The sequence below is a fragment of the Notolepis coatsorum genome, assembly GCF_963971535.1.
Source record: "Notolepis coatsorum genome assembly, chromosome: 6".
Classification (NCBI taxonomy): Eukaryota; Metazoa; Chordata; class Actinopteri; order Aulopiformes; family Paralepididae; genus Notolepis; species Notolepis coatsorum.
The window spans coordinates 87,099,084-87,123,469 of NC_140170.1; the positions used below are offsets into that span (position 1 = coordinate 87,099,084).

The window sequence follows — 24,386 nt, forward strand, 5'->3', positions numbered from 1 at the left end:
CCGCCTCTCTGACCCTTTTGACCATGTGAACACTCCAAACCAAACAAAGAGAAAACATGCCGCTCCAAAGACTGACCGGCGCCAAAAGCACAATTTCTTCCACAATGTATTTTAAACACTGCTTATAGAATAACAGTAATACTGTAGCTTGTTTTTACATCACTGACATTCTGTAATATAAATCTACAATCTAACTCTGGTCATGTTTTTTTTTCTTACCATGTAATTGCATATCAATAAACATTTACTGTACTATTAGACATTCATACACCAGGAAACTGTGCTATATCCCAGTGAATTATGAACCGCTGATAGCATCTCACGGGCAGGCACTAGGACCTGCAGCACACACCCCAGCTGGATGGAGCCTCACTGGGGCTCCTCTCACTAATTTCCAGAACAATCAATTTTCAAGCAAGTGCAAGACTCTGAGAGGATTGTCTGGAATACATGAGCAAGGAGTTAGGATTTCTTCACTTTCTGTCCGTGGCATCTTGTGGAGTGGGGACACAAATTGGACTTTTATTTGAACCAATTCTTGGGAGACCTGCTTGTGTGGAAGGGGAGAGAGGGCTGCAGCAGAGGTAGGACACTGTCTTCTAACTTCACCCACTCTGCTTGTGTGCTTTGGCAGAGCCAAGCTGCAGCCCCCAAAAGACCTTTATCAGAAGAAAAACAAGACCGTTTGATAAGCTCACTAATCATATTATTGCAGACCAAAAGAAGTACACTGAAGTAGTATAGAAGTATACTTAAGATTCAGATGAATAATGATATACATCATATGCACATAATGGACTGAATTCAGTGCCAGAATGCAACTATTTCACATCAATTTGAATATGTAGCATTTCTTCTTCTTTTTTGTGTGTACATATTCATATGTGAAGTATTATCATATTAGCATGTGTGAAATTCTTATGAGCGTTTCTCTTGTATTATTAGCTGGCTCAGCGAGGGTCTAGGAGAGTACTGTAGGTGGAAAACCAGACTTCAGTGGCAATCAACCATCTCCTTCGTCTCCCAAGGAGTTGTTCAGGCTCATCGGGTTTCAATAGCACCCATCAGTCTCCTTAGGCTAGAAACTGTTCTCAAGGTTTTTACCCCAGTGAAATAATATAATATATTTTATTTGTTTTGCCTGCATTTTATAGGTATTTAATAGATTAATGAACTCATTGTGTGCACCAATTTAACTTCGAGGGACAAATACATGGCAGTCCCATATCTCAGGGCCTATTTCACTACCTGAAATTAAACACAGTCACAGTTTGCCATCTAATCCATTCAGGTATATCTTCTTACTGGGGTCATTGATTCTAAACCATTATCTGCAACATCCATGCCTCCTCCCTCTCAGTAAGGCTTTGTTTGTATTGAAATGTTTCTAATTCAGCCATGATATATTTTAATTGTATTACTTTATTTTACACCTTACTTAAGGGATTTGAACATGGTTCATCCTAAAGCACACCTGTGTGTATACTTGCATCTTCCACCGCCAACGACTGCATGTCTGAACCTCCCACACTGAGAGATTGCTGAGGGTGTTAGGTCTTTGGCAGTGGTGGAAAAACACTTATTAGTAGTTGTTGTACTGTATGTGAGTACAATTCCAAGGTACTTGTACTGTACGTGAGTGTTTTCATTTCAGGGAACGTTGTACTTTTACTCCACTACATTTCAAAGGAAATATTACTCCACTACATTTATCTGAACCCATCAGTTACTAGTTACTTTGAAGAAAAATATTTTGCATAGAGAACATGTCAAATATTTATGAAGATTATGTACTTTAAAATTTGAAGCCTGCCAACTTCAAGAGCATTTAGAGGTCAATGGTTCAAGGGTTGAACGCTCCCAAGCGCTGGAATACACAAATATCATCTAGAATGTGTACCTTTACTTTAGTTATCTTTAATTTTTTTTACTTTACTTATTAAGTAGGCGGCACGGTGGTGTAGTGGTTAACACTGTCGCCTCACAGCAAGAAGGTCCAGGGTTCGATTCCCGCTTGGGGACCAGGTTTCCATGATGCCAGGTACCCAGGTGGGGTATCTCCCAGGCCTTTCTGTGTGGAGTTTGCATGTTCTCCCCGTGCTCGCAAGGGTTTCCCCCCCGATAAGATAAACCCAATGGAAAAACATGCACAACAACAGATCGCTAACGCTGTGGTGTCCTTGACGAAGACGGACAGGAGCACTTGGATTGGTCCCCTGGCGCGGCTCACGTTGACGCCTGTCTGCTTCCGGCTGCCCTTGGGGGGGAAGGACGACGGGATGGGTTAATCGCAGAGACGAATCGCATCGGCGATTCTAAAGAGACAATGCATGCGTGTGTGTTCCGGTGTGTGTGCTAAAAACTAACCGATGTGTGTACCGCTAAAACATTGAGTGTCGTTGCATGCCGAATAAAGACCTCTGCAACAGGTCCTGCATTATTATTATATTATATATTACATTAAATATCAAATACTTTTCAAATTTTGCTCTCTAAGTAGAATTTGAAATGCAGGACTTTATCTTTGACCAGAGTACTATTTAATCTGGGTATTTCTACTAAGTAAGGGAACGGTGTACAGTACTTCTTCCACCACTGATGTTTGGGGGGGGTTTTAACATGGTTCCTCCTCACCTGACATGTCGATGGAGCTCAGGAGACAAGGCATAGATAATCCCCCTTTACTTCTTTGTGGAGTAGGTTCGTGGTGCAAGTCAAAGGCCCGCAAGCTTTCCTCAACTTGATCCAGCGATTACTATCTGAAGAACAGGAGAGAGCAGGGGAAGAAGGGGAGGGGGAGGGGGGGGGGGTTGGGGGGTGGCAGTCCAACAAAAATAAACACGCATCTCTATGGGTTGAGCTGCTGGATCGACACCATAATCATCAGCTACATTGATTTCTTGAGTTGGGACTCTTTGAAAATATGCATCCTCCTTAGGGACTGCCACATTTTGTGAATGACTCCGTGAGCATTTGAATAAGAGCTAAATAAGATGAATTCAGTACAAGACTGAAAAAGGGCTGGACGGTCATTCACTAACTCATTCCATATTGTAAGAACATTGATACTCCACTTTGGATCAAAATGGAAACATTTAACAACCAGTGTGGGATAAAGTGTCCTCGCATAAATGGCTGCCAAGCGATCATTCGGCCATCACAAATATTTGGCTTTTGGAAATGTTTCCCCCTGCATGTGGTTTGGTTGAAATTCAATTCAATATAAGAACATTTACTGTAGCTATTGCGATAGTAAAATTTGCGTAGTTTTCATTTTTTGTCTAGAGTAGACTGTTATTGAAAACTGAGTTATTGTAAATTTCATGTGGTTCTTGATCTCATGATGTGGTTAAAGATGGCAGAAATGACAGATTTTCCTGCTCCCTTCCATCCCTGTCCTCTCTGGTATGTACTGAGTGCTGGGTGACGGGTCGTACTGTGGAGGACCATAGCCTTCCTCTAACCCAGCTGTCTGACCTCCATGTCAGACCATCTGTTCCACAGGTGGATGAGCATAGAATCTCTCACACATTACATTATATACCACTTGAAAACATGTCAAAGCCTTCAGTATGGATTCGACTATAGTCTATGGCTGCTATGGCTACAGCCCACGACCCTGTACACTTTCAACTCAAATAACAAAAATACAAGGTGGAAGATCTGGCGCAAACTGCTACGAACCGTTCTAAACAGCAGCCCCCTGCTGTCAAAACAGATTACCCAGAAAGCAGAAGTGCCTGCAGAAATGGTCAACAAGAATGTTGGACGTCACATCACCTTTGTTAACTAATGTTTATTTTACTTGTTGAGGGGCAATCACATCTGATACTCCCACATGACTAGATTAATGTAGGCCATCTAAATTGTGGATCTAATTTCAATATTTAGCGTGACTGAGGACAGCTGTATACAGTGCCAAGGGCATAACGTAAATTTGAACATCTGTGGGGTTGAAACAACAGGCCTTTGCCTGTGTGGTCTCTTTCTCTACTGCTGCTCTAGAGTGAAGGGCCACTGTAGCCAAGAGAGCCTCTTCCTTTGACTTACTGTAAGGCCACACACACACATTTAGTGTGTTAACTGTGACACACCCTCTTTGTGTGTAAGTGCATGCATACTGTGTTAGTAAAGCAAACTAGCGCATGTTTATGTTTGGATAACAGATTCGTCAATGCTTTGGATTTTTAGATTAAAAGAAACTGATGCTTTCAGGTTGTTTCTCATATGTTATTTTATATATTTTTATATGTATGTTATATATTTTTATCAGAGTAAAATACTGTTCAAGATCTAGAAATGCAAGATACAGCATAGACACAGACACAGGTCTTATTTTCAAACAGCGCTATATAAATACTGATGCAATAACCATCTCTGTGTTATACCCACTGACCGATAGAGCATAAAGTTAGACCTCTAAAGCCCTAAAGCTTTGAATGAATGAATGAATGAATGAATGAATGAAAACTTTATTTAACAGATTGCAGAATGGGTACAATACAGTACGGCTCAATACACACAATTGTTAAGGGGATGCAGACCTGAGAAAGACGTTTGTCTTGTTTACATCAGGGTCCCCCATTTTCAATTCATATAGACATTTATGACATACACAACATACATGACATTTATGGCATAGGGACATATAGGTATTTAGTACTGATACATTTGTGACATAAACAATATTCAAATATACAGTACTGTTACCCCTAGATCCTGACAGAGTATATACATATGATGGGGAGGGGACTGTACATTAGGAGGGGGTGGGTGGGTGGGAAAGAAATATACATACGGCGGGGAGGGAATATATACATGCGGTGGGGAGGAGACTGTCTATTAGGAGGTGGTGGGGGTTTTGGGCATTTACGGTGGCCAGTTTCGAATTGCAGCCTCCCGTAGGTGCTCTTTAAGAGCGGTTTTGAATGTGGGTAGGGATACACATTCCTTTACAGCTTTGGGTAGGGCGTTCCACATTGATGTGGCATAATTGCGAAACGTGTTTAGTCCCTTGTTTGAGCCGAATCTGGGTTTAACATGATTTGTTGAGCTTCCTCTGGTGTAGTGGTTGTGGTATTCACTGACGTTTGGGAAGTATTTTGACATGTACATGGGTACCTTAGTCGTATAGTGTATCTTGTAGACCAGGCCCATTGCAAGTTGCTGTACTCTGTTGTCTACTCTAAGCCATCCTAGGTTGTCAAAGTGGGCAGGGGTGAGGTGGGTTCTGGGGGTAAGGTCAAGTAGTAGTCTGACCAGTTTGTTTTGTGATGTTTGTAATCTTGTTTTAAGCACCTTTGAGGTGCTTTGGTACCATGAGGTGCACGCATAGTCGTAGTACCCTTGAATGAGTGCTCCTGCCAGAGTCTTCAGGGTATTCTTGTTTACCAGAGAGGAGATCCGGTACAAGAATCTAGTTCGTTGGTTGACTTTACAGAGATAGGTCATTATTTACCAGACAAAGGTTCTTTCACAGGGCTACTGCAGATGGGGAAGTGGAGTACAGGGGTCCTGTATAGAGCACTGGTACTATAGTTTGTTTGTCATAACTTTCTTTTGAAGAGCAGAAGGAACCATTAACACATTCTGTGATCAGAGGTCTAGCTACTGTACGACAACTAAACGTAATGCTTTCAGGCTGACACTGCAGTCATGAACTAGGGCACAATCTGGGAGTCTGGTCCTTTTTTCTGTTGATTTGCTGCAGTGACACATAAACAGATGGGGGAGAAACAGATGGAGATGAAGAGATCATCTTTATATAGCAAAGAATTGTCTTTCAGTACATTTAAATGGCTCAAGTGTGCCCCAATAGAATTTCTCAAACGTAAATATGTTTTCTGTGCTGAGTGACAGGATTTAATAGGGATTTTTATTCAACAGCGTCTCAATAATTAAGTGCACTAGTCAAGTGTGGGAAGAGGGATGGAAAGATATTGCCAAATCATTTCCCCACAGTAAACACAAGTGAAAGTGTCTGTTCTCTGCCCAAGTGTTAAAAGCCGTATCTGATCTGGTAAAGTGATATTCCCCCCGATTATCCAATAGAGGCCTTGCACAGAATGTGTGTGTAGTTCTCTTTCTTCCAGCATGGCTTCCATGTAACATAGCAGCAATTGTTTTCTACATGGCAATGGAAGAAACAACGGCCACTATGTGCAAAACTATGGTTGCTATGTGTTCATATATGATAAATATATCAACAAAAACATAATGATTTGGTGTCCTATTACTGGATCTTGTAAACAAGTCATGGTAGAACAGTATACCAGTGTTTATACCTACTCTACCACTGCAGCGGAATTAGGCATTTTCTTTAGAAAGTAGTTACCAATGGCAGGGATTTCCCCGGGATTTGGGGGAGTCTCAACTAGGGGGTGGTCCGGAGGGGTCTGTACATCCCAAAAATTGCAATAAAGAAAGCCATGTGCTGTCATTTATAGCAAATAGCAAACACAAGTTATTTAATTAAGTACAGTGTATATGGTTACACAATAGTTTAACATTGAAGACGAAAACATGCGCGCACGCACACACACACACACACACACACACACACACACACACACACACACACACACACACACACATAATGGTATAGAGGAATAGAGCACTGGGCAATCACATATTAGACAATGATGCATCTGTTTCTAAGAGCTTTCACTGCAAAAGAAGAATAAATTACAACCACATGGTGGCACTGGCGCATTGTCATAGTGGCACTGCACCCCGAAACCATTGTTTAATTAAGGAAAGCCCTGAATGGTTACAGGCAGCCATACTGGAAGAGCATAGCCAGCCTTAACACTTTCAGCGCCACACTTAATCCCCATCTCTGCCGCTAGAAGGCCATCTTAAAATGGTAATTTCCGCTGTGTTTCACGATGTTTGCAGAGCTGTGTGTGTGTTCTGTATTATAGCTGTGGAGACAATGGTGTGGCTCATTTGACAGACACTACTTGTAGTCCAACATGGAAAAAATAGTTTGTTTCTACACACTGTAGTTTGTAGTTTATTACACGATAAACATCGCGCATTTCCAAGATAATCCAGTCTTTTTCCATAGATTGCGAGATAAAAGTGTTATGTGCAATAAGCCTGAATCGTTCTGGTTGATTCCCTGAAACCCCAAATACTCCAAAATCAAAGGTATATAACATGTACATAATGTACCTTCACAAAATCATCAAGGGGGGGGGGGGGGGGGGTCGTTTTAACTCAAAACTGTGATCGTGTTTGCCGAGCATGTTTTACGTCCGGTAAAACACAAAACTGTGATCGTTAGAAAAACACGTTTCAGGTTCGGTAAAATAGACATAGAATATACCTTACCTACTGGGCGGCTAAGTGGCGCAGTGGCCAAGGCGCTCGCCACTAACCAGACCCGGCGGCATGGGCGGGCATTTGGGGGCCGGGCCCGCCCACTGAGTCAGCTGTGCCCGCACTGGAAAAAAAAATAATAATATATATATATTTTTTTGCCAATCAAAGTCGACTATCCAAATCCTTAGTCGGGGACAGCTCTAGTGGGCACTGATGTCAACAACAACACTACTGAAGCTAGCACGGCACTCTGTGAGAATTCGTTTTCTACCCTCAAGAACATCTTTACAGAACATCGCCTTAGTATGCTTCATCGACGCAAGGCCAATTTAATTCAGTTTGCATTTGAGAAGGACTTAACAAAAAAGTTCAGGAATGAGTGGAGGGACAGTGTTTTAAGAAGATTTCACTCTGTCCCCAAACGCCGCTTGCCGCTCTACTAATGATGGTGAGTAGCCTGTGGAGGAATTTTGTTTGCTTTTTTATGCACCTTATTTTTGTCAGTTCAGTTCAGTTTGTCAGTGAATTCAGAAGTGTTGAATAAATGGAGACTTTTCAAAGATATAGAATAGAATAGAAATGTATTATCCTGAGGGAAATTTGACACTGCAAATCACTCAACATTAAACATTTAGACAGAACAAGTCACAAATAAGAATAACAAAACAAATGGCCTAAGAATAGAATAAAATTAAATAGAATAAAAATAGAATAAAATATACAGTAAATAAATACAGTAAAAATATACTGAAGTCTACAGTAGGTGTAATATTGCACAGTGTTGTTTAAAAAGTAAGAGTCCAGGAAGATGGTAACTGTCACTTGCTCAGTGATGCAGTGAGGCACAGTGATGCATTGTATAGTCTGATGGCTGTCGGAATGAAGGACTTCCTGTGCCGTTCAGTGCTGCATTTAGGTAGTGTGAGCCTGGCACTGAATATGCTCCTCCTGTCAGCCAAGTCTGTGTATAGTGTTCAAGGCTTGGTCCTCACTGCAGCCGACCAGTGGGAGGCATAGTCTAGCAACATTCAAGACAGGGGAGGGGAGAATTGAAGGGAGAATTGGCGAGGCGAAATTGGGATGGGAGAAAAATTGAAAATAAGGAGAAAAAGTGGATATAAAAAAAATAAAGAATATACCTTACCTTAGCCAGAAGGTATTCCAAAAAGAATAATTCCAAGTGATCGCATCGCCATCGCGATTACCAGTGTATATGATACACGTTTCGTAATACGCTTAGGCAATGGAATTTCGAGGCGATCAATGTGAATCTCTGTTCAAGCAGGAGGAGCCCTTACCAAAAAATTTTATAAAGGAAAACGTGTATCCACGCCAATGCAATTCCAGTTCAGACACAGACGATACTGCCACCTGGTGATATTCGATCGGCATTGCAATCCCAATGTATACAAATGAGCCAGGGATGGCTAGAATGATCCGGATGATGATTTAGAACGGGGATCAGAGGGAAAAGATCAAAGGATCAAAACCCGACTATACTCGCGATTGTCACTCAACCGCTGGTGAGATAACCCGACTATACTCGTGATTGCCGCTGAATGTGTTAATGTTTAGGAGGCCTGTTTCATCATCAAATGAAACAGCAATTGATGAGGTGCATGCACTGTATTCTACCTCACCCAGAATCACAACAGGAAGCCAATGAAAATAGAATGTTTTAGGCGAACTCGGCTTCTTTTTCAGAAACAGGTCCTGTTTTTCACTTAAAGTGAGAAGTCACCTGATCTCGACCACCTTCTTACCACTACTCGATTATGGTGACTTACTCTATATGTATGCACCTGATCAGTACCTTAGAAAGCTTGATACTGTGTACCATTCTGCCTTACGCTTTGTCACGGGATGTGGAAATCGAGTGCACCATTGCACCCTATATACCATTGCAAGTTATCCATCTCTACAAATACGGCGATTTTCTCGATGACTCTCTCTGGTGCACAAAGCTCTGCTTAAACTGGTTCCCTCGTACCTAAGTGTGCTTCTGTGCACAAAGCAATATAAGTATGCCCTTCGTTCTCAAGCTGTTCTAACACTGGAAGTTCCCCATATGAGAACTGAATTGGGAAAAAGGGCTTTTAAATATGCTGCTCCTTCATCTTGGAACAAGATACAGGAGGACCTAAAATTACCAGGACTGGTCACCCTCGGAGAATTCAAAGCCATTTTAAAATCCTACGAACTCAGTTCCCTTGGTCAGTGCAACTGTGTTTGATCATTTGCCTGTTTGATAACTTGCCTGAAATTGGAGCTTGATGTAAATGTTTTATCTGTATTTTATTGTGATGTTCTTTTTTATGTTGAAACTTTCTGCTGCCTTGCTTGGCCAGATCGCTCTTGAAAAAGAGATTTTAATCTCAATGATGCTTATCTGGTTAAATAAAGGATTTGATTGATTGATTGAATTTGCGCATCAGACAGGAAGCTGGCCACTGTGCCAAACTTCCCATGACAGTTGAATCAGACCATGGAGATTTCCATGACTTGGTTCATGTCAGGAACAAGGTTTCTTCTACAAGGTAAAAGACATCATCAGTGAACATCTTTCTGTGTCGTAGGGCTATCAGGAATACCGTAGGCAGCGAGGTCAAACGTTCTGTCACAATGTAATCACAATAGCAGCTCCGCTCACCATTTAACTCTGAAATGTATGATATGAGTGGATATAAAACTGTTGAATAATTTTACACACACCTTTGGAGCTCAACAGAGCAATTGTTTACGTTTATAACCCAGAAATTATTATTCTAATTTAACCGCGTTGATGGGAGACGTTTGTAACGTCATTCCAACTAGTCACATAGCATTACAATTATTCTGTCAGCCTCTTGGTAAAGTGAGGGTCATTATATTATGTTATTATACAACTCTTACCTGTCCGCTGTAAAGACATTAAACCCCACTCTAACAGCTAGCCACAACGTCAGCGTATCCTTCTGTATCAATAGTAATAATTAACGCCACATTACCATCCACTCTGTCTGCACTGCAGCAGCTCTCTCCACATATGGAACGGCAGATTTCTTGAGAAAAAAGTGTTTGGTACAGCCAGGATGTCCGAGTGTTTGGATCCATGAGTCATGACCATGTACTGTAGCACAAGCTAGCCACAACTTGCGTGTCTGTCCGTATCAAAAGTCTATGAAGTTGGCGTGAAGTAAGTGATTGTTATTGGCACAATTCAGAACCATCAAACATTTAGTGGTTAACGTTACTCCATAGAAACCTTGGTCCTCTCGAACATGTTCGTAAGTGCCTTTGTAAATATCGTGGTAAAAAGTTTGTACTAACAAATTTACAAAGATCCTCCTCGATTCCTGAATGTGTGAAAAGTGTTTCTCCACACCAAACCACTGGTGGACGGTCGGACTGCCCCCCGTCCAACATTCCACTGCTCATCTTGCCCGGACAACAGACTGTCGTCCAAGTCCAACAACGATTAATTGCACGGATGTAGGATGAATAAAGCCTTTAAACATGATTTACTTGATGTTGTCACTATTATTAGATACAGCTTACAATTCCTCTCAAGAACTAAACACATCACTTCAGTAATATGTCAGAGAATACGCATGGCAGCACTGGTGGACGGGGGGAAGCAAATTTGATTAGATTAAAATGTATTGTCATCAAACAGCATAAGTACACTACACCGCTGCCCCCCGTCCACCAGCGGTGTCACGCGTCCAGGCGATGCTGGACAGCCAGGAGAGGGTCGCTAACAGCCAGGAGAGGACCGTGGTGGTGATGGAAGCACAATAAAATGCACAATTACTTAGTAGTATTTATACATTTATTGGTTTATATAGATAATACATTTGAATCTAATCTCATTCTGCAAATCGCAAATCGCTTCTGCGCTATCTGTTGTCGAATGGGTCAGCACGGTGCAGATGCAATGCTGACCCTCTCGCTGTTTTGCACACGCCTCCTTCGCCTTATAAGGATCTGGCGGGGCGTGTCTGTATGCAAATTCCGGTGTACGAGAACGCGCTTCCTGTTTAAGAATGGGTGACCTTTTTCATTAAACCCAGCTGCGAAGATTTTGGCCACTTACAGAGACCGTTTCACGCGTTCAGGAGGATTTTTGTAAATGTGTTAGTACAAACTTTTTACCAAGATATTCACAAAGGTACTTACATACATGCTTGAGAATAAGGACCATTGTGCACATTTGCATTTCAATCCAGGGTGCGTTTTAAATCCGGTCTAGATAGAAACGGGTGAAACATAGCAAAAGCCATCTATGTGGAAGATAGGAAACTACACAAACCTTCAGTGCAAGGCCTATATTGGCTCTGGACTTGGGGAAAAAATGGCTAAGTAGCATTCTTCATTGTCACATTGACAAGGTTGAAACTGCTCTCTGTGCCATATTACACAAAGTCCAACTTTATCTTGACCAAAGTTAGTTGGCGAATAGACATGATGAAAATGTACACTTCATCTAAGGGCCACTATGTCTGCCAAGGGGTCTGCACTTACTGGCAACTACGCTGAATGACCCCAAACATATCTGCACAATTGTTCAGTGTTTGATTGATTTATTGAATACTTTATTGACACAACAGTAAGACAACATTTGAACAATAACAATGTCATAACGCTGGTCAAATGGATAGGACGCAATAAGGCCATGGCTTGTTTCCATTGTGGCCATTTACATAGAACATAAAAAGGCACAAAAACACGAATGAACATGAACACAGACAGGACACCCTAAATGTAAGTATAAAAACACCTAACCTGAAAACTCATACAGTCAACGAATGTTAAAATAAATTGCGTAGAAATGATCACAGAGAGCCAAACAAAAATACCTGTGCCGCTTACAGTCAATGTCGTTGGAGTTTGTTTCACCAAATTGGACTAAAATCGGGACTAACCCTATGGTAATAATAATAGTAATAATAATAATAATAGATTGAATTTGTAATGCACTTTTGGTACTACATACTATGGTAGTGTGTTTCTCCTGTAAGCGCGGTGTGTGTGCGGTGACGGGACGAAGGGCTGTGTTTCCTCACCGTGCCGAGACCAAACAAAGCCATCAGTGACTAATGAAACTGTCCTCGTTAAATCTGCAGTTCACAATACTCTTGTGGTGCATCTGGCTCGTTTTTTCCTGCTCTAGTTAGCGAGCGTGTTTCCATGCTCTGACACGTGGACAACATACAAAAGGAAGGAGTTGTATATTCCATGACAGCTTTATTTTGTTAACATTTATTTGAGATATCTTCTCAAACACTAAAAGCTATGTGGACTACAAAACAAAAGGGTACTTCTGGGAAAGGGTTGGATTCACACTCCAAGAGCCCTGAATGAACCAGCTGTCTCACTGTCGCTTTGCTGTTTAATGTGAAATATATAGAAATTGTTCTATGATTATTTGTATTATATGTAGCAATGCTTCTGATGCCCATGAGTTATTTGTCACATTTATGCTTTTGACGTGTATGTAATTCAACCTTTGTAAATTGTTGTAGGGCAATTACTGCGGACAGATCAACCATTGGGACCAGTGCAGGGCACCTTCTAGATCCCCTATTCTGCAGGCTCTGAAGAAGGTGCATAGCCATATCGTCAGACCGTTTGCGTGTCTTTGTATATTATTTTGGGGTTGCAAAGTCATAAATGAACACCTAGTCGCTTTAAAATTAAAGTTGAAGCACACTGGGTAGTGGGTACTGTGTGGATTTTGCGTGTGCGTGTGTGTGTGTGTGTGTGTGTGTGTGTGTGTGTGTGTGTGCGTGCGTGCGTGCGTGTGTGTGTGTGTGTGTACGCTTGTGTGTGTGTTTCATCTAAATGCTAGATTCATAAAATGTATACAAAACCAAATAATTTGGTATTTCAGGGACATCTCTGAAGAGACTGAACACCCTATCATCCCATGTTTCTTGAAGCTTTCTTCCACACGTGTTGAAACAGCCATGGATGTTCTCAGTCATTCATTAATTCAATTTTTATTTAATCTTGAAAGATCATTGTGAGCGAGCTCTCATTTACAATGATGTTGGAAGTACAGCACATAATACACAAACAATATAGAAAAAAGAAAAGTTAATCAGTTAAACTAATTCAAATTAAACAACTAATTAAAACAACTACAGACTGAGGTGAAATGGTTGGCTATTATAGCTTTAAACTGAATAATGGATACTAAAGTATTGAGTTTTAAAGTGCATTGCAAAACATTCCACGTGCCGGGGGCACATAAGCTAAAAGCAGATTTCCTTAATTCAGTCCAAACTCTGGGGACCTTAAGCAGATCACCAGAGCGAGTATTAGTTCCAGAGTTCCAGTCCAGTAATGCAGTGATGTAAGGGTGGAAGTTCATCAGTAATGGCTTCATACAGAAACAGATGCCAGTGCAAGTCACATCTCTCTACCAGGGAGGACAAACCAACCTTACAGGATACAATGACGGGTACCATAACTGTCACCAGTGATACATTTAAGGGCAGAATGATATACAGAATCCAAAGGCTTTAGAGTGGAAGCAGCAGCATGTCTATAAACTACGTCTCCATAATCCAAAACAGACAAAAATAGCTTCAATGACCCTCCTTCTGCTAAGCGTAGGAAAATAGCATGTCGTGCTATTTGTCATGGCTCACAGGGAGTTATTAATCAGTGTTCCGTCACTGGTGTGAATGATGAAGGTGTCTGGTACAAGGTCAAGCGTAAAGAGAAATATCTCATGGGACAAGCAGACTAAGACAAAACCCAGCCTGTGTACTGTCCTGTGGACGGACCACTCCAACGATCTGATTAGCAGGTCCTCTCTGACATGCTGTCCGGCCTCGTTTGGCCTAGGCCTTGTCCGGTACATAGGTCTCCCTGCCAGACAAATTGTCACACATCTGCAGTGTATCCACAACTGACTGCCAACAGAGCAGAGGTCCAATCCCTCAACCAGAGGTCACACCGTATTCGGGATCACTTCCCGCATACTTGTCTGATAACAGTTACACAGAAAATTGCCTCGACTAGACATAACAGGGCAGCTGTCAGCAAAATGGGAAAATTGTATGGTTCAATTGCAGGCTATGATCCTTTTTAGAGCTGGTTGCCAAACGTCAAAAAGGCAACTTTTCAATCTCCCAACAGATCCTAACAGGCAGAGGCAAGCATAAGTGGAACGATCCAAAGCAGGTCTTTAGTTGAACAACAAAGTGCTTCATCTATGTCCCTCAACGTTTCAAAGCTGATAATGATATTATTCTTGGTTTGAAGTGACTCATATGACATATTGCACCTAGAACTGTTATCATGAGTGAAGTAATTTGTTTAAAGTGTTGCTATTCGTTTCCCATGATTTATATTTTGTCACGATATCACAGCTGGGTTGTTTTTGATCGTATCCATGGAATGTTGCCTGGTTCATCGGCTCACAATGTAACCAACATCCTATTTGTCCAGACCGGCATGATCCTGACCCTGTGTCCCAATGTGTCCCGGCAGATGATGAAAGTCTAATTGAAATGACCAGTGTAACTGTAACCTGCAGTAGTATGTTGTGAGCAGGCTCCATGATTCAATCCAAGAAAGGTTGTCTTTCTTAATTCCTGAAAAGCAGAGCTGCCCCCTCTTGTTACCTCCAGACTATGGTACTTTGAGAGGTAGCTGTATGTGAAAATTACTATTGTAACTTGTAGTCTACCCAAATAATGCCAGTAATAAATGATGTCCAACAGTAGCCTCCAAGAAGCCTTATAGGTGACAAGCAAGGCTAACCTGGAGTGGTCTGGTAGGACTTAAAGTGATATTACTACTAATTATTACATATAAAATAATTACATGTGAAAATAGGGATTCAGACAAGACGGCTCATGGATTGACAGCGTTTCATTCTGTTCATCAGCGTTCATTCTGTTCCCAGTTCCTCACTAGTTAAAAGTGAATGTAACTCAACCACAGCTAAATGCTCTCTCTCTCTCTCCCATGGAACACACAGGAGGCAACCGCTGGACTCTCTCTCTCTCTCTCTCTCTCTCTCTCTCTCTCTCTCTCTCTCTCTCTCTCTCTCTCTCTCTCTCTCTCTCTCTCTCTCTCTCTCTCTCTCTCTCTCACAGTCATTTCAACTCTATTTTAACTATACCCACTATCCTCTATGTGGAAAACTGTCAACGGAAGACCTAATTAAAGGAAAAATTACAAAATACAAGATGAAATAGGATACCAATATGATATGCTATTATTGTCTGTTTAAGTGTAATACTGTAAGTGATTTTATTTAAAGGCCAGTAGTGTAACCTAATGTAACCAGAGCAGCCTAAGTTTTTAAGAAGGAGGTCAAAAAGAAAAACATAACTGCTGCAACACAAAGACAGCAATAATGTTACTGGACCCTCTATATTAGTCATATTCCCATTAAGTTAGAAAAAGAACATTCTCAAGTATAACGACTACCAGACATTTACAGTATCTCAACAATTGCTTTATCTGAGAAAACAATCTATTTCGTTTTCTCAACAAATCTATGTTGTTAAATCTTTTTTGCCCAAACTAATATAAAGGTAGTACCGGTATAGTAATTATTTTCACAATGGGTCTCATTCCCGAATATTTTCCAAAGAGTTCTCTTGGAAGACTTATCTTGGAACCGACTGAGACAGAATCAATGACAAGTTCACTCTGAGTCCCCAACGTGCGGGGAAGATGTCTTAAGTGTCTCAAACGGTCACAGCTGTGATATCTGCGTTGGGGAATGGCACCAGTCTGAAACGCGAACGCGCGTCCCCGTTCAGGTCATTGGCATACAAGATAACGCCTCCAGAGCTCCTTATAAGGTAACTAGTGATGCAGCAGTGTGAAAATGGACGCGGAAGCGCTTTCCGACCAATAAAAATTAGATTAGATGAATGTATTGTCATCATATAGTACAGCTCGTGGTGCACCTGCCGCAGCGCGCACGCACACACACACACACACACACACACACGTGCGCGTGCGCAGTACTGTAGTGTATAGCCTACGCGCGTATGAATGAACGCAGTATAGGCTTATTATTCCATTAATGACTTGTTTCATTATGAGAGCAGCAAAGACACACTGCGCTGCCCGCCCCGTAGACCGTATCCGCTCATGGTACGCCCGACTCTGGTGGCCTTAATATGCATATTAAGGCCGCCAGAGTCTTGTGTGCGCCAGTATGGCCTACGTGTCTAATGATAGGCTTATATTATTCTAGTTACTTGTTTCATTAGGATTTAGTAGATATACTATATATATGCTCTGCCCTACGTACAGTATAATGTGCAGAGCATAATATATAGTATTTACTAAATCCTAATGAAACAAGTAACTAGAATAATATAAGCCTACTGTTCATTCATTAGACACGTAGGCCATACTGGCGCACACAAGACTTATTATGGAATATTAATGCAGTCTATTTCCACGCGATTAGCTTTAGTTCTTATTTATTTATGTATCCACTGTTATTTGCAGTGTTGGTGTACTAGGCTACATAGTACAATATCTGTTTTATTGATTAATGATACATTTGAAGGAATGCAAGTTATAGATATATCAAACAAATGTCTGTCCCATTGTACCAATCATGTTGGCTATAACCTGCATTCTTTCAAATGTATAATTAATCAATAAAACAGATATGTAACAAATAAGAAATACAAATTCCACAGAAGGCATTAAATTATTATTATTTTCAATAATTTCACAATAATTGCATAATTGTGTTTGAATATCTGAGTAATTAAAGTAATTATACGTTTGTCCAAAATAGCTGGTTCAGATATGGTTAATCCAGCTGTCCTGTGATCAGATTAATCCATATTATTTATCTTTCCGACAACAAATGCGTAATTTCTTATCATACAAATATTGTCATATTTATTTTAATTATGATTAAGTAATTAATTCCAAGGAGGCCTGTAGCGTTGACATGAAGGAATCACTATGATTCCTCCCAAATAAAGCCATTACGAATGGAGTCTGTCAAGTTAATACAATTTTCAGTCAATCAATCATAAGTGTGCTCCTCAGCACTCTTAAATTCTGCTCTCAGCCACGGCCAAATCCGATCTCAGGAACATTTGGGGAATCGCGCTACTAGCGCTAATATGTCTTAAATTGGCAGGAATCTGCCTGAGAGGAATTTTTTTGTCGTAAATCCATTCGGGAATGAGACCCATTATGTCTTGAGAATATTGGCATTGATGAGTAGTATCAACTAACGATACCCATCGTTTTTTTTTATCCACTTTTTCTCCTATTTTTCTCCCATCCCAATTCCGCTGTGCCAATTCTCCCCTCCCCTGTCTTGAACGTTGCTCCCCACTGGCCGGTTGTAGGAAGGATAGAAGCCTTGCATCACATGTCCCCTCTGATACAGGCAGCCTGTCACATCTTTTCACCTGCCAGCGCGGACTCTCATTGGCGAGGTGTAACATGTGGGAGGCTCACACTACCCCCGCCATTTCCTGTCTCTGCTGTGCAGGCGTCCCCAACCGACCTGTAGGAGTCGCTGTCCACAACGTCCAGATTACCACCCATCGACTTCCACCCGCTAACTCTGCCAATTGAGTTAGTATGACGGCTGGCCCAAGCCGGAGGCAACAACGACAGCCAGAGTTGAACCCGACAATACCCATAGTTGTAACTAACTAACTAGCTAACGAACTAACGAACGAACTAACTAACTAACTAACTAACTAACTAACTAACTAACTAACTAACTAACAAACTAACTAACGTTAGGTTATGACTATAACCAAGTTCTGTTAGTAGTGGTGACGCTCGGCGTCACTCATGCACTGTCCTCGCACGTGCATGCGCACTGAATAAAAGACCACAATGTACCTTTATATCCCAATATTTGTCTGACCACACCCCTATCAGCTTACCCACTCGCCTCCTTCCCAAGCTTTCACCACAAGGCGAGATCAAGGGCTGCAGCGGCGTCGGACGCCAAGCGTCACCACTACTAACAGAACTTGGTTATAGTCATAACCTAACGTTCTGCATCGTAGTGGCTCTCGCTCGGCGTCACTCATGCACAAGGGAGGCCGAGCGAGAGCCATCGGCGAACAAATACACCCCGCTGAAGGCCCCCCACAACCATCAGATCAGGGAGGACCGAGCCCCCCCGACCCCCCCCTAATGGAGGGCACCCCCCCTATTGGAGGTCCCCGGGAGGGCGACGGACCCGACCGTGCGAAGAGGCACTCAAGCAACTCAACGCACAGGGTGAGCAGACCGTGGCCTGACCCCACGACTACACACACTCACAACCCGCATGCCACCCGGGAACGAACGGAGGGAACAACCTCGTTACTGCCCCCAGAATCACGGGGTCAAGGGCAAACCCAACCCTGTGGCAAGGCCGTAGCAGCGGAGCGCGAAGGAAGACCCAGACCCACTGAAGGGACTGGATCCCCTGGAAAACGGGGGCCCGGAGAGGTCAATGACGCCAGGCATCAAGACCCCACCAGGCAGTCACTTAGTGACACCGCCCTCCACATCGCCAGCGTATTCGGATAAGGCCCCTCTTCTCCAAGAGCGGGCCCTTTCCCCCCAATAGCACACCGCCTGGCACACTGACCCTGCAGAACAGGCAGTCAGCATGGCCGTAAGCACACAAAAAAGGTTGACCAACGGAGGCAGGCAGCGCACCGGGGAAAACCAGGCAACAGGCTGTAACCCGAGCCTGGAGCACTGCGGACGAGACAGGCGCCAAAGGAGTCAGCTGAGAACAGCCCCCCCCCGGCGGAAGGAGCGTATGCTGGCGTTGTTGCATGACCAAGCCTCCATTAAAAAAAAAACCCACCCAGAGGGGTTGAGGCAGAGAAGGCTGACATGATTGGCAGACGTCATGAACGTGCAGGGGCACCCTCAACCGGGTAACCCGGGAGTTGACACTGCTCCAACACACCAGGGAATCAACCACCTTGGCGTTACCCAATGCGGTGGTTGTTCCTATAACCCCTCAAGAAAAAACTCCAAAACACACCTGCGGGTATACACCGGCTATACCGCAGTACAAGTGTTTCAGTTTTCAAAAAAGGGTTATCCCAGGCCTACGGGTCGACGAAACATTACTTCGGACCGGGCCCGGCGATACGGGAAGCACAGGGTCACCAGAGGAGGTCAAAGACCACCCCAACAGGCCCCTCTTCGCCATGCGTGAGAGAGGAGCGAAAAGAATGGAGAACCAGCCCCAAGCACACCGTACTTGGTATTCCCAGGCGGTCTCCCAACCAAGTACTAACCAGGACCAACCTGCGTAGCGGCCGAGATCTGACGAGATCGAGCGTGTACAGGTTGGCATGGCCGTAAGCCATTACGACAGTGCAGAGTACAAATGTACCCAACCAGGGTCTCCATAGCGCTTAACCCTGTGACACCCGGACCGACCTGGCATTTATCCCCCTGAAAGTCCCTCAGGGTACCAGAACAGCAGATCTGCATCCCCGGCGGACAACGGGTTTAACTGATCCGGACCAGCGTGACCAGAACCAGTCCCGTGCCCTAACCACGCCGACATGCCTACTCCAGAAGAAGGGGCAGATATGCGTGTTGATCTTAAACATGAAAAGAAGGCGCCACCCAGACGTTCGGTGCGAACCGCACCCAGTGGCCCACCCCCAGGGCGTGAGACCCCTCTACACATGTTCAAATCCATTCCATCATCATCCCCCAGATATGAACGAGAATCCGTCGACAACCAAAACAGGTCGTCGGAAGAGGAAAAAACCTCCATCCCAGTTGCTTTATAAAAACGCTGTTTTAACCTCAAGCAACCAAGGCGTGCCAGTCATTCGCCTGTCAACAGAACACCCCGAGCTAGCACTATGTGATGTGCGTGCGTCGGGACACAACCACATCAATGAACAGGCTATTTAGACCTGTCATTGAATCCCCAAGGCGCCCAGGGGAACGACAAGAGGGGTGCGATGCTTCCTAACTCCAACCCTTTTTAATAGAAAAGAAGGAAGCACCAACAGCATGTATCCCAGTCTACACAGCCGGGGGTCAATTTTTTTTACATTTTTACATTCCACCACCCTCCCATAGAGAGGAGACGGAAATCCCCAGAGAGACTTCCCACGCGAGCTGTACAGATTGAAAAGAATATATTGCACCTTGAGCCATGTAAAAGTTTGGTTTTAGGGCTCTCCGGGGAGGAGGCACTGAACCCATACACACTCAATAATCGAATTGAATCGAATACACACACAATAGAGTAGGACTCCTTCTTGAGGTTCCACTCACCTTGACAATCTGAGGAGGAGGCTCTGTACTCTGAGGAGGCTCCCTCACATGGAAGGAGAGTCCTAACTCACAGAAGGCCCGAATAGGAGCTTCGTGAGGAGGAGCCCTGACCACCCCCCAAAACAGATCCATCATATGGACCCGAACAGCACACGGAAGTCCTACCAACAGAGACGCGCACAGTGACGTACTCTATGGCGGGGGAATTTCTGCGGTGCACACGCCCAATATTCCAGGGCGTGGGACCAGGAAACTCCCCCCCCCCCCCCCTCTTACCCTGTAACGTGCCGAACAGCAACGTGACAGGAACCTTGAAGGACAGGAGGTTTTAACCCCTGCCCATCAAAGAAGGGGAGAAAAGGATTACCAGTTCACCCCTTTACGACCCCACACCCATGATACGATGTAATGACAAAAAAGAGTATGACGCAGTCATAGTCAGCTCCATGAAGCGTCTAACAGCTTCACACAGCGCATGTGCTAACCTGCCATCTGATTTTTACTAAGGAAAAAACACAGAATAGAGAGGGCCCTCTCAAGAGCCCCGGTACCAGACTTACACATGTGCTTCTGTGGCCAACCCAACCCAGTTGTAGGTCGCACGACACACACAACCCTTTATCACCTACAAAAAATGGCAAAAACACTCTACAGAGGAACGCCGTTTTTCATAATGAGAGAATACATAATTCTCGATTAGTATCAGCCACAGGCCTTGCTAAGCACACACGAAAAAGTTACCAAACAATCTTTTCTTTAGGAGAAAATTTCTCAAGCGGTTAGCACAACCCCAACAACTAAGCTAAGGCTTACATCGTATCCCTACCACACAGTGACACAATATAGTGTAACAACATGTCTGAGAGGAGGATGAAGAAGTCCCCAGGGAACTGGGGGGAAACACAACCCTCCTACTTTACCCTTAATACGGCCAGTTAAACAGGTAAACCTGTTAATATGTGAACACACTGTTCATTGTCATTACAGGCTGAGAAAAGAATCATTCTTTACTCATATGTCACTAAGCATAGCTTTATAGGTTAGTTTAACCCCCTTAGTTGTGAGTACATGGTACATGAACACACAATGTGTCTCAACACAACAAACCAGATCATTTTCACATCTGTAACAATAACCCGATTTGCATGGAGACCAGTGACAAGACAATTCACACATAACTCGCGTTGTATCCTAAATGTAGTGCAGCAACACTCGTTTTGGAAAACATCGTTATTTACAAAACATTTAGAAGGGAAAGCAAGAAGAAGTGTTCAAGGTCTGGTCAGGACCCTTCCTACCGTGAGCGCAGATCAAGCGAAACTGCAGTCTCTAACAAGGCACCGTAGTAACACAGCCGTCCTGTGTTGTCGACCTGGGCAGCGTCGCCGCTCCATCCCGCCGCTACGGTCCCCCTTGTTGACGCAGTCCTCGCCGGCTGGCCCCAGGGTAGGTTCGACTAACATCCTCTGTCAAAGATGACGTCGTAGTCAGAGTGTTTAAAGCATGTTATAGTCTCAGAACGTTCAACAGTGTAGCATTAAGCTAATGGCCGCACTCGGCCGATAGCAGCAAGCTAACGTTACCTAGCCTAGTGACACAACAGGCTCCTGGTAACACAGCGAGCTAGCGCCGCAGCTAACAGCTGACTGGCTAACACAGTAGGCCACAACTAGCACGCAAGCTAAGCAGCTATCACCTGAACTCGTACACAACGATATAACAAGTCACACTCAGACAGGCCGCCGTTCTGAAACCCTCCTCACCTTTTAAGAGAGAAGAGAAACGAGATGTTAACTCAGTTTTACAACAGTGATTTTACGAACATCCGGCGGAGCCAGCACAAGTCCCATCTGGGCTGTAGCTGACTTGAACATGGATTTTCCGATAACAAACATCCATGCTCACATTTCCTCGTTTAGGGTAAACTTTCATTTGCATATGAGAGACGGGGCCTATACGGTGACAGAGAAGTACCCACGCGTCCAGAGATCCTGGGATCACCAGTTACTGGTCGTGTGGCCCACTAGTTGCTATAATGGGCTTCAAACCAAGGTCCTCCGCCGTCGCCTAAAGGCTGAACAAAGGACCCTAATCTGGGGCCGGTTTTCGTAAACATTGTCAGCTAGCCCCCATAGCACTAACAGACAAGTGGAGCTCGCAAGCAAAACATTACTCACCAACCTGGAACCCACCGCTTCTCACAACAGCGGCGCGTCCTACAGTCCAGCTGTGTCGCTGGAAGGTTTTACCGCAACCAGCCACAGCAAGGAGGACTGCAGTTGAGAGGCATGTAGCGGCATAAACTCCCAATACGAAACCCGACGGAGGTGTAGAATGATCATCATCTTCCAGACACTCCAGTACGAAGACAATATCGCCGTATTTTCTCGAATATAGTGAGAGAGAAAATAAAGATATGATGTCAACGTATCTCTTGTTTTCCAACTTTCTCCTACTAACAACATCGTCAAGTGGGGCTATCGAGGCACTTCCTTGTGGTGAAGCGAGAAAGGAGGCGAGTGGGTGGCCCCACCCCGGCTTATATGGGTAAGCTGATAGGGGTGTGGTCAGACAAATATTGGGATATAAAGGTACATTGTGGTCTTTTATTCAGTGCGCGTGCACGTGCGAGGACAGTGCATGAGTGACGCAGAGCGAGAGCCACTACAATGCAGAACTAACTAACTAACTAACTAACTAACTAAATAAACTAATGAATTAACTAACAGGAGCAGTTTTGTCATGACATGTCTAATGTCTTGCTATTGTACCCCTTTGTCTCTTGTTTGTCTCTTGAGTCACTTTCATGGTGACTTGACTTGATTGACCTGAAGAATTACTTGACTTGTCTTGCTTGATGTTTAGCAGTGACTCGACTTGACCTGCTTGAGTCTAAACACAGTGACCTAGAACTTGCTTGAAGGTTAAGACTTGAAACTTGCTTGTGACTTGAAGGTTAAGACTTGAAACTTGCTTGTGACTTGAAGGTTAAGACTTGAAACTTGCTTGTGACTTGTGTGACTTACTCCCCACCTCTAGCAGTTGGTCCTTTCTAGGAAGGAAATACATCACACGTTTTAGCTCTCACTCCAATATTATTTTGATATCTGAAACGTCTTCTCAACTCTGATCAACAACTTTGATTGACATCTGCCTGAAATATGCAGTATGTTGTATTTCATTCTATTGCTATTGTATTTGACTTGTAGATCGTATCCAGCCAAAGCAGTGGGGAGAGTGGGACTTCCAAACTGGTATCACTGACGGAGTACAGGTACAGCAGTATGAGCCAAGTCCCATTCTCTTTCTCATTTGAGTTTCATTCCATCACTATAATACAAAATACAGTGATGATGTATTTCATACTATCACAAATTGCTATTTCTCCTGTGGGAGGCACACCCCTCTATCCCGACAAATTGAAGTCCAAGCGATCCAGTTGATCAGACTCTATGTCTCAAACCTCCCCCAGCTCAGGCTTGGGCAGTTGATTGGCTATGATTTGTCCCCCTGTAACATTCGTCGTGCCCCATACAATATTACTGTCATTAGTGCATGCTCAGCTCGCCTACCTCGTCATAGGTCTAGGCCATTGTATGTATGACATGCATGTATGACATTCTATCACTATGACACTGCTGTATTTCATTATATTGTTATTACATAGTGATGTATTTCTCTGGTTCATTTACAGTTTGGACTGAACACTGAATATAGTGCAACAGGGACAAGCTGTCTGTCAGACCTATATCTCTCACACTACTTCATTATAAACATACAGCATGTGCTTCAAACCATTGTCA

The 24,386-nt window shown here is 43.5% G+C and overlaps 1 protein-coding gene across 2 annotated transcripts in view; it reads left to right on the top strand.

The window, feature by feature from the left end:
- The first annotated feature begins 455 nt into the window (after positions 1-455).
- The window catches only part of ngfb (nerve growth factor b (beta polypeptide)), a 31,069-nt gene continuing 7,138 nt past the window's right edge, over positions 456-24,386 (top strand). Inside the window, exons 1-2 of one of the 2 annotated variants that reach the window (XM_084316605.1) lie at positions 456-584; positions 23,793-23,857. The gene's annotated coding sequence lies outside the window, so the exon portion shown is untranslated. The remainder of the gene's footprint in view (positions 585-23,792; positions 23,858-24,386) is intronic. The other variant, XM_084316606.1, reaches the window with a different exon arrangement.